This window comes from Sapajus apella, unplaced genomic scaffold (genome assembly GCF_009761245.1).
Source record: "Sapajus apella isolate SASKATOON/1434 unplaced genomic scaffold, GSC_monkey_1.0 scaffold32, whole genome shotgun sequence".
NCBI lineage: Eukaryota > Metazoa > Chordata > Mammalia > Primates > Cebidae > Sapajus > Sapajus apella.
The window spans coordinates 7,596,549-7,608,245 of NW_022436972.1; the positions used below are offsets into that span (position 1 = coordinate 7,596,549).

The window sequence follows — 11,697 nt, forward strand, 5'->3', positions numbered from 1 at the left end:
CGGAGATTTCATTTTTTTCTTCAATTTTTTTCTTTTATCTTTGTGGCAAGAGATAAGAGAACACTTGCCTAGTAGCTACTTTTTTGTTTGATTTCATGTCCCTGGACTGTGACCAAGGGCAGAGTGTGTGGTAATGAAAACTTATTCATAATCTTAAATATGATGTAAGTGGCTGAATTGGAAAGGGCATTACCAAAGGCACTGGTGGGGAGAAGGCCTTATTAGTGCTGGAAGGTCATCACCTTGGAGAGTTTAGACATATCTGTGCTATTTGCAAACAGTGTAAACTCATCACTCTTAGAATTTCATTCTTGGGAAATGATTGAAAGAGGGTGTAAAAATATTTACAACTTATATGAACTTTACCACTCTCCAAATATTCTGAACACTTGGGATTGTGTTTTATTAAAAACAAACAAAGTAGGCACTCAATAAATATTTGCAGAGTGTTGAATGAATGAGTGAACCATTGGTGATTGTTTCTACCTGAAAAATAAATGAAGAATATATTCATTTGGGCTTGTATGTTTCCTCTGCATTCAATGATGACTTAAAGATCCAATTAACCGTTAAAGTTGGGCTAAACAACCTAGGCCTGTGACTAGAAAGAGCTACATTTGGTTTGTTTAGGAGACAAAATTGAGGGAAAACATTTCTTTTCTTTTCTTTTCTTTTTTTTTTTTTTTTTTTTTTTGAGTTGAAGTCTTGCACTGTGGCCCGGGCTGGAGTGCAATGGCGATCTTGGCTCACTGCAACCTCTGTCTCCCGGGTTTGAGTGATTCTCCTGCCTCAGCCTCCCTAGTAGCTGGGACTACAGGCGCCCGCCAACACACCTGACTAATTTTTTGTATTTTTAGTAGAGACAGGTTTCACTATGTTGGCTAGGCTTGTCTTGAACTCCTGACCTCATGATCCGCCTACCTCAGCCTACCAAAGTGCTGGGATTATAGGCGTGAGCCACCGTGCCTGGCTGAGGGAAAACATTTCTCTGGACTTAATCGGGCCCTCAAGAATATTTAAAATAGTAGCAGAGAAATTTCTATCAATCCAATGTCTCAGTGACCAACTCTACACATCCAGGCTTCTTATATGAAATGGGATGGGGGGGTGTTGCTGATGTTAGAGGGGGTCGTGGACCCCAAGGACAATCATTGAGTCAGAACCAACAAATGTTTGAGCAACCCTCAGGTTCTAGGCCTTTTTAAAGATATTATTTCATGAAATTCAACAACTGTGTGAAATAAATGTTGCACCCATTTTACAGATTCAGAAAAGTTTGAGGAAGATTAAGTGATCTGATAAAGGTGGAAGATCAAAGTATTCCAAAGCGCCTGTTTTTCAACTGCAAATACTCTACTGTTTTGACTCCACCGTGGCTAACTATTATACCGGAAATTTCTGGTGGCAAAAGGATAGGGAGTGTCTGAGAAGTGAGGTCATAACTTTGACACATCTTCAAAACGTTTTAGGATAACAAACTGACAGAGAGCAGGGTTGGTTTAACTTTTGGTTTTGCAAAGGGACATGAAAACAGGCACTCTAGACTGTGGTGCCTTGAATCTCGGGTCCACTGTGCACTCACGATGAGACTCTGAACGAGGCCCTTCACCCTCCTTTGCTCCATCTCCTTGTCTTTAGGATGGGAGTGAAAACACCTACTTACCAGCTGGAGAGGTTGAGGGTCAATAGGATAGTCTATGTGATGTGCTCAGTTCATGGCTCACAGGAAGTGCTCCAGTAAGTGCCTGCGATAATTACTTTGAAGAGGTCAAAGTCCTTTAAAAATGTTTATTCATTTTAATCAGAGTCTTCCTTTAAGCATTTTTCCTGTTTAAAGAGTCTATGATTCTGAAGTTGTAGATTATTATTTTGGGGATGCATAGACTTGTCTGTCAAAATTTAATGCTTTTGTATATAAAAATTCTAATCTTTCTATAAAACTTTAATGTTATTGCTCTTTCTCTGCAACATTTTCAAAGCATCCCACTTTGGGAATAACTTTAAATTATGTACCGTCATCATTTTCTGGACCACACATAAAGAGAGAAGTTGCGTGCTAATTATGATTATTCCATAACAAAATGAGCTAAAATAACATGCCATCATTCTATTCTACCACACATTAATCATCGCTCAATTATTAACAAGCCCAACTGTGAGAGCAGAGGCAGTGTGATGGGGACATTGGGCCAGCAATGCCACTTACTAGCTGGGTCCTTTTTTTTTTTTTTGTAATTATACAGAGTCTCATTCTGTCATCCAGGCTGGAGTGCAGTGCTGCAATCCTGGCTCACTGCAATTTCCGCCTTCCAGGTTCCAATGATTCTCTGTCTCAGCCTCCTGAGTTGCTGGTATTACCGGCATGCACCACCATGCCCAGCTAATTTTTTGCATTTTTATTGGAGATGGGGTTTCGCCATGTTGGCCAGGCTGGTCTTGAACTCCTGACCTCAGGTGATCTGCCCACCTTGGCCTCCCAAAGTTCTGGGATTAAAGGCTTGAGCCACCATGCCTGGCCACTAGCTGGGTGCTTCTTCTCCAAACTATCTGCTTTCTCCTTCCATCTGAACTCTATAGTTCAAAATAGGCTGTAAAACCAACTGAGAATGATTCAGTCCATGAGGAAATATATGTCTGGAAAGTGACCTTCCAGATGGTAAACCTAAATAAAATCCTTTGCTCCAAAATGGAAGTGGACAAGGCGACAGGGTTGCCTGGTTTAAGTGCCTCACTTCCGTTTAGAGCCATGTATTCAGGTTGATTCCCTTCCAACTACTTCTCCTGCTTTGTGTCAGCTAACCATGGAAAACATTGAACTTGCAGGTGGGATCTCATTTTTATTTTAATTTTATCCAGTGCATGGAGTAAGGATCTCGAAAGTCCACCAGTGCTTTTGCTATTGAAAATGCAGCAGGGGATTAAGACTTTACCTGGCGTCTTCCAAAAGGCCACAAGATGGGGATGTTACTGCATACACTTAGATCTTTTCATTCATTCTACAAATAATTATTGAGCACCTACTATATGCCTGGCATTGTGCCAGGCTTTGGGAATACAGTGATTAATAAAACAAACCTTGCTAAGGGAGGTTATGGAGTTTCATAGAGAAGGCAGATGTTTGAAAGTGGATTTATTAGTGCACTTACTACCGTGACGGAGGGGGCCATAGGAGTGCATGATAGGGACCCTAAAACCAGTCTAGGGAGGGCCTGGAGAGAGCTCATGGAAGGTTCCCTAAAGGAAACAATGTGTAAGCTGAAACCTGCAGAATGACTAAGTATTATCTAGGAGCAGTGCTGTCATCTAGGCACAGGAGTGGCATGCCCAGAGGCCCAGCAGGGAAAGCAAGCTTGGTCCTTTCAAGAAACTGAAAAACGTTAAACTTTTTATTTAACATTTTAGAAGCCTATGAGTAGACAGTGGTGAAGAGTTGAGGCTGGGCCAAACCAAGGAGGGACTTGAAGGCCACATACAATCCTTAGGACAGTGGGAAGGCAATTCCTCTTTCACACACTCATCTGCTTGAAAGTCTTTCTTACTCCCTCCTCCACCCAGCACCATCCCAATTCACCTAGGTTTCAATGCTCAGGGGCCCTCTAGGAGATGGACACTGATCCACCAAGATGTTGGGAACATCTCCTGGGGGTGCCGTTGCGCATTGTATGTTCCTGTCAATCACTCATGGAGCAACTGTCACTCACAGACAGGATGTGGGCTCAGCATACAGAGATTTGAGTCCTACTTTTTGGCTCAGTGGCCTTGGGCAGATTCCTGGCCTCAGTTTCCTGAAGCTAATCATAGCAACCCTCTGAGATGGTTTTGTGAAACAATTTGAAGGTGTTTAGTATATTGCCAGGCACATTGTATGTGTTTAATAACTGCTAGCTATTGATTCTGATTATCCCAAGTATTAACCACTGATATCCATTATCCTGGATTGCAGTTTCTTAATCGTCTGCTTCTATTGTACCCTAAAATTCTTGAAGACAGGGACCGAATTTTATTTCATTATTTCAGCTCCTGTCCAACCACCATGCCTGGAGTAAAGGAAGTTTTGATTAATAGTTCCCAAATAAATGAGCATACTTGACCATATTCAAACACTTTAAACAATTAGCTCCCAGGTGATACAGCTGAAGATTGTGCTAAGGAAGTGCTTCCGTGGTCTGTCCTGTAGGGAATTGGCAGATGGGATCTCCCCAAGAGCAAAAAGCACCCTGGCTCAGTTTTCATATCCTTGCTTTATTTTTCCAAGTTTTTGTTGACAATCCCTATTTTAATCAATGTTCATTGCTTTCTGAATTTATTGAGTAGTTTTATAAAACTCATTTAATCTTAAAAACTTTAGCTCCATGAGAGTATTCATATTTTCATCTTAACCCATTTTAAGCAATTTAGAAACGTGTTTAGTATTATAGAAACCCCCTTTTACTTGAATTTTTAAAAACTAAGCCATAGTTTATTTAGATTAATATAATCAGTTAGACATTTGGGAACAGTGTGACTAGTTGATTTATTTTAGAATTTCTGACACATGAAAAGGTTTTGAACTGACCTCTAAAAATGTGTACATTTTTTCGTAGTTGAACAAGCATGGGATTATAAACCTAGAAGTAGGAATCTACCCTTGGGTTTGCCTTAAATGAGCTTTGCAGCATTGGGAAGTCGATTTTCCTTTTATGAACCTTTGTCTTATCTCTGAACTTGGCCAGATCGAGCTAGATTTCAGCTAATGTTCTCTCTGAGCTCCCAAATCCCATGGTTTGCTCTCTTTCTGTTCAGATGATGAACCAGTATGCTTTTGGCAAAAAAGCCTGCTGTCTATATGAATGCAGTGGATGAAAAGCAGACACTGATTTCTCTTTCCACTATAACACTTTTATTGCAATTCTGCTTTCTTGGGGAGGAGGCGAGATAATAGTTGAAAGCTATTTATTGAGAGCTTACTAAACCAGGCTAAGTACTTACATGCATTATCCAATTGGATTCATAGGAACTTCATGATATAGGTAGTATTACTAGTCATATTTTTACTTGTGAGAAGGCCAAGGTTCAGAAAGGTTAAGTGACTTAGCCAAAGTCACACAGCATTAAGGAGTAGTGGTAAGCTGATTCCACAGCCCACTCTCTTAGCCATTATGTTGTATTGACTGCTTCTTACAGAGGCTCTATTCTTTGTCAGACTCTGTGGTAGGCAATCCACAGACATTCTTTCACTAAGTGCTCACAGTGCTCCTATGGAGAAAATCTCATTAACTTCATGTATTTTTTTGTAAGAGCAGTAAGAAATTACAGGACCAATGTATATTAAGGAGAATTAGAGCTCATAAACATAAATAGGAAGAACTCGAGTGTTTGATATGGAAGCTGTTTAAGGAATATGAATGTCATTCTAAATGCTATAGCTTTCCTCTGACTTAGACTGTTTGTCATTATCTAGAAAGCCAGCCACTACTTTGTCTGAATTTTTTTTTATTCTGGCCTTAATAAAAATGAAAAATTTTTATTATGTTATTATATAATAGTTTATATAATATATAAACATTGAATTATAATGGATTATAAACATTTCATTATAATAGATTATAATAAAATAAGTTTATAGATTATATATAATATATGGTACTTTGAATTTTTTTAATTCTGAGATTAAACAGAAAATGAAAAGGTTTATTATATTATTATATAAGATAGATTATATAATATATAAATATTTTGTTATAATGAATTATAAACATTCCACTATATGGATTATAGTAAGATAAGTTTATATTATATATATTCACAAATATAGTTTATTACAATATTGTATAATCCAGGTATTATCATAGCCTCTGCCCTCAAGAAATTCAGGTTTCTACTCAGGACGGCGAGATCTTGTCAAGTTAGTAACTTCCCTGACTCTCAGCTTTCCATATCTATAGCTATACAATAAGTATAATTACTGCCTTGTAGGGCTGTTCTGATTATTAGGGGCAATATATGCATCTGTAACAATGCCAAAAATGTAGAAGATGCTCAATAAATGGTAACTGTAGTTATTTTTATTATTTTTCTATATTATTGTTGTTCCTGATCCCACTAGAACTTTTTGAAATCTAGGGATGTGGCTCTGTACAGTGATTTTCAGATAACAAGCATACAAAAATATTTTTAAATAAAAGAATTTGAGTGGTGTCCAGTGGCTATAAACTCTTTTCACTGACCGGACAAGTTAGGAGGGACCAATTTGTGTTTTCATAAGAACCCATGAGATTAACGAGCTTTGGAAGTGAACTCTGGAAATGGATGTGAAGTGTGTGTACCTAAAAGGCTGGAGAAGGAGGGTTGGTGAGGATTTGGTAACAGGCTGGACATGGTGAGGGGGTGGAAGAGGGAACGATTCATGCATCACTGAGCTTTCCAGCTTGAATGGTTGGGTCAGGAAAAATGTGACGAGGAGCAGTACGGGGTAGAAAGGAATTAGAATAGTTCAATTTTGGACATGTTGAGTTGAGGTGTGTGGTAGGCATCTGGACACATGAGCCTGAAGAGATGGAATGTAGCGGGTCTCAGAGGCTCTGAGAGTGGACAAGGGAGCTGCTGGCAGGTTCCTTCAGAAAAGATTTGTTGAAAAACACTGACCAAGAAATTGTCTATAATTTCCATACCAGCCTCCATGAGCTTATCTGCTGCCTGGTTTCATCTGTCATCTATCAGAATCTTTCCTTTGTTCTTTAGTTTTTGGCCTTTCCTACTTTTTTCAATTCCATGTTGCATTTTAACATTGGCCTTTAAAGCTTCAAAAAAAAAAAAAAATTCCCTGTCAGTACATAAGGTGGGGATTTCAGACAGGCATAAAAGGGGGTGAGTGTTCGGATTTTCAGAAAGTTTAGAAGTGAGTTCTTAGCACTCATTAAACCATAATCTTTTGGTACATAAGAGAATTCTAGATTGTATTTTAGCATAGGTCCCTACAAATTTCTTCCCATCCCAAATGCATTAGACCTAGTTCACTACTTTGATGCTAAATTCAATGCTTTATTTTCTTATGTTTATTGTCTGCAGAAACACATTAAGCCGAAAAAAAAATGACAACATGGAAATTAAAAACTCACCTGATAACATAAATCTCAGAGTGGACACAATAGAACAATTGCATTATTGCTATTATAAATGAAATTACTCACTAATATAAATTATAAATTTCCTCTCCCAATGTTCTTAAAGATTATATCATTTCCTTATCCATTTCCTGAAGCAAAATAGGCTAGCTAATTTTATCTTCAGTCATTTTCAGGCAAATAACTGTGCTACATTAGCAACTCTATGCTTGGATACTTAGCTCAAGGCCTACTCTCTTCCTCTGCCAGCCTTTCTTCCATGCACTCTCACAAAGTTTTACAAGGCCAATTTTGAAGCTTCAAAGTCTTAGGGGAAAAAATTAAAAGCAGACAAAAACTAAAACAAAAACTTCCAAGACTTAAAGTCTCGGAATTTTGTGATTGTAAAAGTATCACTAATACTTTTACAATCTACTTCCCAAAGTAAAAAAGAAATAAAAAATTAAATAACTAAATAAAAGTTACATCAATTATGTAATTTAGCTACCAAAGTAAAAAAAAAATTATATTGAATAACTAAATAAAAGTTACATCAATTATATTGACTTTTAGGAAACTTCTCTATTAGATTCCTATCGTTGCTAGAGGAAATTACCAACAAACTTAGCGGTTTAAAGCTACATGTCGATTCTTTTAGAGTTCTGGAGTGTAGAAGTCCATGCTCACTTTGAGCTAAAACCAAGCTATTGGTGGGGTTCTGTTCCTTTTTGGAAGCTGAAGGAGAGAATTTGTTTTCTTACCTTTCCCAGCTTCCAGAGATGGCCTGCATTCCTTGGCTCATGGCCCCTTCCAACTTCAGAGCCAGCAATGGGTTGAGTCTTTTGCATATTGCATCTCTCTAACACTGACTTTTCTTTTCCCCTTCTCTTCCACTCTTAAGGAATCTTGTGATTATATTGGGACTGCCTGGATAATCCAGAACAATCTTTCCCATTTAAGATTAGTTGGCCGGGCGCGGTGGCTCAAGCCTGTAATCCCAGCACTTTGGGAGGCCGAGGCGGGTGGATCACGAGGCCAAGAGATCGAGACCATCCTGATCAACATGGTGAAACCCCATCTCTACTAAAAATACAAAAAATTAGCTGGGCATGGTGGTGCGTGCCTGTAATCCCAGCTACTCAAGAGGCTGAGGCAGGAGAATTGCCTGAACCCAGGAGGCGGAGGTTGCGGTGAGCCGAGAACGTGCCATTGCATTCCAGCCTGGGTAACATGAGTGAAACTCCGTCTCAAAAAAAAAAAAAAAAAGATTAGTTGATTAGCAAACTTGATTCTCTCTGCTGCTTCAATTCCCCTTTATCCTGTCATATACCTATTTACAGGTTCTGAGGATTAGGACATAGCATCTTTGGGGCATTGTTATTCTGTCTGACACGCTTCTTACCATATTAATCACATATTTTGAGATATTAATAATCATACAATTTGATATGTTTACATAAAAGACAACAGGATTCCAATATAGTCAAGTTTTATGTAATTGTGCTGAAAAGTAACCTAATAAATGTTAAGTGCAGCATTTTCGATGTAAGATGCCCATTGAGAAGTGTAGTACTAAACTTAGGTGACACTGTGGTGTTTGGGAGTCAGGGAAGGGTCAGAAAAGACAAATTAGTGAGTCATTGTGGGTTGCTCTAGGCAATGCTATTCTGTATAACTTTCTGAAATGATGAGGGTGTTCTGTATCTGCACTGTCCAATAAGGTAACCATTAGCTCCACGTTGTTATCACGCCTCTGATGTGTGGTTAGTGCAAACAGGGAACTGAATTTTTAATTTTATTTAATTTAAATCTCAACAGCCACATGGTGCTAGCGGCTTCTGTATTGGACAGCACAACTCTAGAGTCAAGACCACGGTGGATCAACTGTGGATACCACCTTGCATTTCAATTCTCTGAATGGAAGGGTGTGTGTATAGGTGTGCACATACAGATGTTCATGCATTATAAGATGTTAGTGGCAGGGTGCTCACACCTATAATCCCAGCACTTTGGGAGTCCAAGGCGGGTGGATCACAAAGTCAGGAGTTTGAGACTGGCTGGGCAACATGGTGAAACCATGTCTTTACTAAAAATACAAAAATTAGCCGGGTGTGGTGGCAGGCACCTGTAGTCCCAGCTACTTGGAAGGTTGAGGCAGGAGAATCGCTTGAATCCGGGAGGAGGATGTTGTAGTGAGCTGAGATCATACCACTGCACTCCAGCCTGGGTGACAGAGCGAGACTCTGTCTCAACAACAACAACAAAGATATTAGTGATAATCAGAATTCTATGGGTTAATATTTATAATACATGCCACTTAAGATGACTGTTTAAACAAAATTCAGTAAGATGCTTCATCTTTATTATGAAAAAATGATAATAACATATTTTTAGATGGAATTCAGTGGTTATTTCAGTTCATGCTGATCAACCGAAGCTACTCCATCAAGGGAAAACAGGGGCTAGAAAAGAGTAATTAACTGTTTCAGGTTCTTAGGGCATGAGAACATTCATTGGTTAGTTCAGCAAACATCACTGGCACTCTAAGTTCGTGGCATTGTTGTAGGCTCTGCGTGATGAACAAAGATAAGTAAAGCACAGTACCTACCCCCAGGATGCTTATACTGTGAGGAAGGATAGAGTTTCATCTTCCTGTCCACCACATGCTTGCATCATTCTGGCTCACTTGAATGTTCCAGTGGACCACTAACTTGACTCTCTGGCCTCGCGATTCCTTGACCATTTCATACTCAGATCTTTACTTTCAGTAGGATCTGGCCACTCATCTCCTTTCTGGGGCTATTTCTAGGATCTATCATCATCAGGAGTCACTTTATCTTCACGTCAGGCATCCTGTTCACAACCTATACCCTATTGTTCACAACCTGTACCCTCCATCCCTGTTCTTGGCCCACTCATGGCTCCAGTCCTCTTAGCTCCGTGCTTCCCTCTGCCCATCATCAGCCTTTGATGGTTTGTACTTTCTTTCCTTGCTTTTGTTTCCCTCATGACCTTGAACGTGTTCTTCTATCTACCTAGATGACCTTCAACTGCCATTTGAATGTTTATCTGCTCAAGCTAAACACATGGCTAATAGGAGCACTGTGGTAAAAAGAACCCTGAATTTGGACTCAGAAGTCTTGGAGTTCAAATCTCAGTTTGGCCTTTTACTGAGATTTAAATTTGACGGTTTTTAAAAATAAGTGTAAATTATTTAACCTATTTGAATCTTAGTTAACCTCTCTGCAAATTGGGGGGAACTAATTTTTTGTTTTGTTTTCACGTTTTTATTTTGAAATAATTTTAGACTTCCAAAAAGTTGTGACAGTAGAACAGATAATTTCTTCGTATCCTTTTCTCAGCTTCCCCTGATGTTAGCCTCTTATCTAAACATAATGCTTTATCAAAACCTGAAAACTGGCATGGGTATAATATAATGCTATGAACTAAACTATACACCTAATTCCAATTTCACCTATTTTTTTTAATATGCAAACATGTTGTGGGGGGGGGTGTATAGTTCTGTAAAACTTTATCACACATGTAGATTCGTGTAACTTCCACCACAGTCAGGACACATAACTGTTATGGACTGAATGTTTGTGTCCCCCCAACCCCACCAAATGCATCTGTTGAATCCCTGATCTCCAGTGTGATAGTGTTTGGAGGTTGGGCCTTTGGGACATGATTAGATTATGAGGGTGAAGCCCTCATGATGGGATTAGTGCCTTTGTAAGAAGAGACACAGGAGGGTTAGCTTTCTCTCTCTGTGTGTCTCTGCCTGCTCTGTGAGGATACTAACAGGAGGCAGGACCGCACCCAATAGTGGACCTGCTGGCTCCTAGATCTTGAACTTCCCAGCCTCCAGAAACATGGGAAATTAATGTTTGTGGTATAAGCCACTCAATCTTTTGTGTTTTTGTCAAAGCGGCCCTAAGACAGCAGCTGTTCCATCACTGCAAAAAAACTCCATAAAACTTTTATATTCACACCTTCCTCCCAATCCAGACCTTGAATGACCACTAATCTCTCATCACTATAATTGTGTCATTTTGAGAACAGTTTATAAGTGGGATCATATGGGATATATTTTGATTGGCTTTTCTCACTCACCGCATGGCTCTTGAGATCCATACAAGTTGATGTTTGTATCAATTTGTATTCCTTTTTGTTGCTGAGTAGTACTCCATTGCATGGATGTTCCAGTTTGTTTACACATTCATGCACTCATGGACATGTGTGTTGCTTCTAACTTTTGTTACATCAAAAGCTGCTGTGAATATTTGTGCACAGGTTTACGGGCAAACGTAACCTTTTCTTTCTCTAAAATAAATACTCAGGCATGTAATTGATTGGTCATGTGTGTTACAATGGAAATAACTCATTAACAACTAAGTATATACCTGAAAATGACCATGCAAAAATATTGGAATTCTGCAAAGTCAGGTTAATTATATTTTGTAGCAGCCCAATCCGGGAGAGAATATGGACATAGAAAATGAAAGAAACTTGAGCATGAGTGTTTAAAATTGCATAATTTTTGTTAGTTTTTTTCTCCCACTTAATTGAAATAATGAAATATTTCTCACCTTTACAGGTTATTAAATTAATAACC

General features: G+C 38.9%; 1 long non-coding RNA gene across 1 annotated transcript; it reads left to right on the top strand.

Moving 5' to 3' along the window:
- Nucleotides 1–908: 908 nt before the first annotated feature.
- LOC116562298 lies at nt 909–7,058 on the top strand. Its single transcript, XR_004273867.1, has 2 exons — nt 909–1,737; nt 6,245–7,058. It is a non-coding gene; the product is annotated as an uncharacterized LOC116562298 (long non-coding RNA).
- The last annotated feature ends 4,639 nt before the right edge of the window (nt 7,059–11,697 follow it).